The sequence below is a fragment of the Carlito syrichta genome, unplaced genomic scaffold (assembly GCF_000164805.1).
Source record: "Carlito syrichta isolate Samal-C Ts95f unplaced genomic scaffold, Tarsius_syrichta-2.0.1 Scaffold315952, whole genome shotgun sequence".
Classification (NCBI taxonomy): Eukaryota; Metazoa; Chordata; class Mammalia; order Primates; family Tarsiidae; genus Carlito; species Carlito syrichta.
The window spans coordinates 195,138-201,587 of NW_007260048.1; positions in this window are offsets into that span (position 1 = coordinate 195,138).

Genomic DNA, 6,450 nt, shown 5'->3' on the forward strand with positions numbered 1-6,450 from the left:
TATACACACACACACACACACACACACACACACACACACACACACACACACACGCTCCAAAGAAATAAGGCTGAGCTCGGTGGCTCGGCCTGTAATCCCAGCACTTTGGGAGGCCCAAGCAAGTGGATTGTCTGAGACTGTGGGTTCGAGATCAGCCCAGGCAACTTGGTGAGCCCTTTCTAAAACAAAAAAAATTAACCAGGTGTGGTAGCATGTGCCTGTAGTTCCAGCTACTTGGAAGGCTGAGGCAGAAGGATCGCCTGAGTCCAGCAGGTCGACACTAGGGTGGTCATGAGTGTGTCACTGCACTCCAGCCTGGGTGACAGAGTGAGACTCCAATTCAAGAAAAAATAAAAAGAAATAAGGCAAATAACACCCACCCTGACCTAGAACTTTTTGCACAGTCCAAGGCAATTAATCAGATGCTAAAGTTGGGCAAATTAATTCCACTTTATTATTATCCACTACTCCACAAAAATTTCCATAGAGTGAAAATATTTATTTTTCTTTTTCTAGTAAAGGGCTTGGTGGTTTCCTGTTATTACTTTATTTATGCTTAGTGATGAAGTGTATATTCAGAAGTTGATGGTTAAGACAAGTTTTCCCCTGAGGAATTAGCAGTCTAATTATAATGACGACAAACAAACATAAGTACACATAAGTGCTTTGCTCATCAAAATAACCTCCAGGCAGGGCCTCTGCTCTGTGGCTTCTCAACACCTTTTAAATATGGTGTCCAGGATGTCAGCCTGTTATGGAGGGAAGGAGAGTGGCTCTGCCTCCTTGGAGGCCTGACCTTTGAACCCACAGTAAGCTGTGACTGTCCTTCCCCACTGTTCTATTGACAGCGCTGCTCAAATTCAACCGCGGAAGCCAGTCCACAAACTGTTAAGAGTCTACAACCAGTTAAGGAGCTTGCAATAAAGTGTAAACCAGCAATGTCATAAAGTACACTTCTAGATTCTATTGACATTTTAGAATAAGATTTTCTAGATCAACATTTGGCTGGTCGGGCGTGGTGACTCATGCCTGTAATCTCAGCACTTTGAGAGGCAGAAGAGAGAAGTGCCTGAACCTAAGAGTTCAAGACCAGCTTGGGCAACATGGCGAGCCCTTGTCTTTACAATAAATACAAAAATTAGCCAGGCGTGGTGGCTCATGCCTGTAGTTCCAGCTACTTGGAAGGTTGAGGTAGAAGAATCGCCTGAGTTCAGCAGGTTGAGGCTGCAGCTGTGATTGTGCCACTGGAAGACAGAGTGAGACTCCAACTCAAAAAAAAAACAAGATTGGCAAACTATTTTCTTAAAATGCCAGAGAGTCAACATCTTACAATCTTACACTTTGCAGGATAGACAGTCTCTGTCACAACTACTCAATGTGGCTGTTTAGTGGCTCTAAAGTAGTCAGAGACAACATAAATAAATGGTTATGGCTGTGTGACAATGCAACTTTTTTCCCCCCTACAAAAACTGGCACAGGTGGAAAATACCCAGTGGGATGGGCTCTGTTGGTGGTGACAGGGGACCGTAGTTTGTTGACCTCTGTTCTAGATGAAGGAAGCTGCTTGATTACATTCTGATGCAAGCTCCTTGCCTTATAATAGCCCCCTGAATGCTACTGGACTAGTCAACATATAAAGGGTCAGGCTCAGCAGGCTTTCACGGCCCACCCATCTGTGGCTGGTAAGACCACCCATCTATAGCTGCTAAGCTATAGAAAGGACTTAGTTTCTCTCTACAGATAATGTTTTTACAAGAGTAAGAATTTACCCCTGGCCATGTTCCCTCTCCTCTTCAAACTTACCAATGGCTTTGCCATGATTACCGATCTCATTTAGTAAATGCCCACACTCACCCCCTTGAGTTCACCTACCTTTCTCTCAATTCTCTTCCACACTACCACCAACCTTCTTGCTGTCTCTCACGTCTGTCTCTGTGTTCTGGGCAACTTAGTTTTTGGCCAGTCACTCCAGCTTCCACTTTCCACCTCCAAGTGCTTCTTCTACTAATACTTTCTAAGGCAGATGCCCCCTTTCCCACTTACGGTCACAAAATGGCCAGGGCCAGATGTTTTGACATCTTTATTTCTACTTAGGTGTCCAGATCCTTTTTCTGATGTTCTATGCTATCCAGATCTTCTACCTCGTACTCCTCTGGGCCCTAGTTCTTAAAGACTTTCCTGACTTTGCCATCAAGAAGACCCTGATCTCCAAGAATAAATGTCCATACTGTGCTTCTTCTTGCTGAATACTTTTCTCATTTTCTCTAATTTCCATTGGAGCTCTCCTCTACCGTTTCCCTTGACTTCTTCATCTTGTCTTTTGGGTTACCATCAAGAAGCACCGAAGTTCCTTCTGTCTGAAAAGTTACCCAGTTGATTCTTCTTGCTGCTATCTTTCTTGTTGCATTCAGGTTGACACTGAGTCTTTCTGTTGGTTTGTACTTTCATGATCAATATATGGAATCAGAGATTTTTGCAGGAGCTGACCTCCTCTACTGGATTGGCAGGTTTTTTCCAAACTTGAACCCTCAGGATCTGCCCTGTATATTTTTTATAAATTCATTAGGCTGAAGACTGTACAGATCTAACCCCAGCCCTATGATTTCTTGACAGTGGGCAAGGAAACTCTCAGAACAGCCATGGTAAGGCCTCAGAGGAGTCATGTGGTCCTTGACCATTTGGACTCTAGATTGGGGTCTGTCTTCTGTGTCTAACTGGGCCTCTCTTTTATGGCCACAATATCTGCCCATCTTCTTTGGGGTGACCCTTGGCCCTTGCAGCTCTTACAGGAATCTCCCAGAGAGGCTAATTGCAGACAACAGTAGAATGTCTTTATGCACCTGATCGTGGTGGATAACTGGATAAGGAAGGATGGGGAGGCTCTGATTTCTCTCCTTCTCATCCCAGAGGAAGGATGCTCTGGGTGGGGCATGAACTCCTCCATGGGGTTGGTTGTCAGTGATTGGCGCCACCACCCATTTGTCACCCAAGCCAGAAACCCAGGTGTCCCCTGGAGATGATTCCCTCACCTTCATCCAGTCATCATCCAGTTCTATCATCACAGGCCTTCATACCTCCTTTGTTTCTCTTACAGCCACCACGTAGGTTAGGTGACTTCAGCTCTCAGGTGGATTACTGTGACAACTCTCTTCTCTCTGGTCTTCTTGGCTCTAGTTTGAACCCAACAAATCTACTGTCCCCACTGTGGCCAGAGTGACCTTTCTAAAATGCAGATCTGACCCTTCAATGGTTCCTCATCTGTTTCAGGTTAAAGTCAAATTTCTTAGCCATTTCTGTTCTGCCTCTTGGTGCCTTCCCAGACTCAGTGCTCACTCCCCTCCAACGCCTACACTCACTTTTTCTTTTACCTGTGCTGAGACCCACTTGGCCTTCAGGTCTCACATCAGATATCATGTGGTAAGCCAGGTGAGGTGGCACATGCGTGGAGTCCCAGCTACATGGGAAGCTGAGGTGGGAGGATCATAGAAAAACATAGAAAAAGGTATCATGTGGTGATTTGGTCTCTCTAAAAAAAAATCATGTGGTGCTTTGGAAGCACAGAGGAGAAATGTTCTAATTTTGCTTGAGGGGAATCTAGGAAGGTCTCATTAGAACTAGTGGGGGCGGGCAGGGTGAATAAGTGCTTTCTAAGCACAGTGGACAGCATGAGAACCTTCCTCTCCTCTCTAGGGGCAGAGCAGGGTGGAGGTTAAGAGCATAGGCTGTGAAGTCAGACCGACCATGTTCAAATCCCAGCTTTGCCATTTACTGACTGCATGACCTTGGATAAGTTACATACCCTCTCTGGGGTTCAGGGTTTGTTTTTGTAAAATGAAGATGGTAATAAGCATCCCCGTCTCATAAAGTCAATGTGGACTGCATAAGTGAATATATATCAAGTATACAGAACAGTATCTGGCACACACAAATATTCACCATGCTTTAGTTGTTATTATGGTTGTTGTCATCATTGTTTTATTATTTTTTTCATCGAGTTTGAGGCTAGGTGCTTTTCATACATGCTTCCATTATACTGATGCTCACTCTATTCTAGCACTTACCACGCTATGTCATAATCACCTCCCTTTGCTTGTCTCCCTGCGAAACTGAGTTTTTCCTTCATTGAGCCCATGATTGGTGCTGTGCCTGGCAGAGAGGGTGTGTTTAAAAATTCCTTGATTTAATAGATAAATAAAAAGCAAGAGTTTTTAATTCTCCTATAAAAAGGAGTGGAGGCTGGGCTCGGTGGCTCAGCCTGTAAACCCGGCACTTTGGGAGACCGAGGCGAGAGGATTGCCTGAGTCTGCAGGTTTGAGACCAGCCCGGGCAACTTGGCGAGACCTAGTCTCTACAATCAAAAATCAAAAATTAGCTGGGCATGGTAGCCCATGCCTGTAGTTCCGGCTGAGGCGGAAGGATCACCTGAGTCCAGCAGGCTGATGCTGGGGTGGCCGTGAGCGTGTCACTGCCTTCCAGCCTGGGCGACAGAGTGAGACTCCAACTCAAAAAAAAAACAACAAAAAAACTGGGCAACAGAGTGAGACTCCAACTCAAAAAAAAAAAAAAGTGGAAGGAGGAGACAAAAAGGAGACACAGGCTGAAAGCAAGCACTTCATGGTGGCCTCATTATGCTCCTCACAGACACATGCATCAGTTCTCTGCCCACCGCGTGGAGCTCTTTTTCTTGTTGGCATAGCCAAGCATTTGCAGGTCCTTGTGGTGCCATGACCTACTATCATGGGTGATCAAGAGTTGGTTCACTCATCAGAAAGCATTCCACTTTTACTTCCAGGTTCATGGCCATACTGAGGCTTGCAGAAGACTGATCTCTGGATCACGGATGTGTTAAAAACAGATGGACTTCTCGGGAGCAGAATGGAATGGGTCCTCAATACATGACAATTTCCCAAACCCTGATGACAGAAAGCCAATGTAGTTAATTGAAAACACGGGCTTCCTCACTTCATTAGTGACTCATTATTGATGGTGGCAGCAGCAGCAGAAGTCACCTAAGCTCCTTGTGTTCATGGCATCGTGATGGGCACCATGGATGCTCTCCATCTTCTAACAGTGGCTTGTTCTACAGTGATGTGGGCTGTTTTGAAAAGTGAATTGCTTTTAAGTGTCTTTAGAGAAGAAACTGGATGACAGTTTGAAAAGGCTGTTGTAGCCGGGCTCAGTGGCTCAGCCTGTAATCCCAGCACTTTGGGAGGCTGAGGTGAGTGGATTGCATGAGCCTGTGGGTTCGAGACCCGCCTGGGCAACTTGGCGAGACCTCATCTCACAATAAATAAAAAAATCAGCCGGGTGTGGTAGCGAGCGCCTATAGTTCCAGCTACTTGGAAGGCTGAGGCGGAAGGATTGCCGGAGCCCAGTGGGTCGAGGTTGCGGTGGCTGGGAGCGGCCACTGCACTTCAGTCTGGGTAACAGAGTGAGACTCCAACTGAAAAAAAAAAAAAAAGAAAAGGCCATTGTAGAGGTGCATTGGGTGAGAATTTTCCTCAGATGCTAAATATAGTACAGTCGGTGGGAAACACTGGAATCATTTGATTTTTCTTTCAACAAACATTGATTGAGGACCAACTCTGTGCCCAGCACTGTGCTAGGCCTGTAAGATTCCCCAAAGAATAGCATAGTTATTTCTTGAGAAGCTCACAGCTGTGAAGAGGGAGACAGTTAGAAAAGTCATCACCAGATGCTGAGCAAAGTCACATCCTATCCAGAGACTTAGTCCAAAGTCAGCACAGAAAGTGAGATGACAAATTACTCCTTCAAAATTCTCGTAAATTAACTCTAAGTAACTTTCTTTGTATTATTTCAGCTAGAATTTCCTTCAAATTTTTTTTTTTTTTTTTGAGTTGGTGTCTCACTCTGTCGCCCAGACTGGAGTGCAGTGGCCGCTCCCGGCCACTGCAGCCTCGACCTGCTGGGCTCCGGCGATCCTTCTGCCTCAGCCTTCCGAGTAGCTGGAACTACGGGTGCGTGCTACCACGCCTGGCTGATTTTTTGATTTATTGTAGAGATGAGGTCTCGCCAAGTTGCCCAGGCGGGTCTCGAACAGGCAATCCACTCACCTCAGCCTCCCGAAGTGCTGGGATTACAGGCTGAGCCACCGAGCCTGGCTTCAAACATTTTTAAAAAATAAAACTAAGGTATATTTTGTAGGGGATGGGGATTAAGAAGATATCCTTCTTTTTACTGAGAATGTTCAGTTAAATTCTTGCAAGTTAAGCATGCATTTGATGCAGTCCCTGGCAAGTCTTAAAAATTGATGTTTGCGTCAATGTATAAAGTGCTTTGGAAACACAGAGAAGAAATGTTCTAACTCTGCCTGAGGAAGTCTAGGAAGGCATTATGAGGAAGGTGTCATTTGACCTGGTGGAGCATGGACAAAGGTGTGTTGCTGGGGAAGAACATGATGTATTCAGGGAAGGAGCTAGAGTTTGTGTT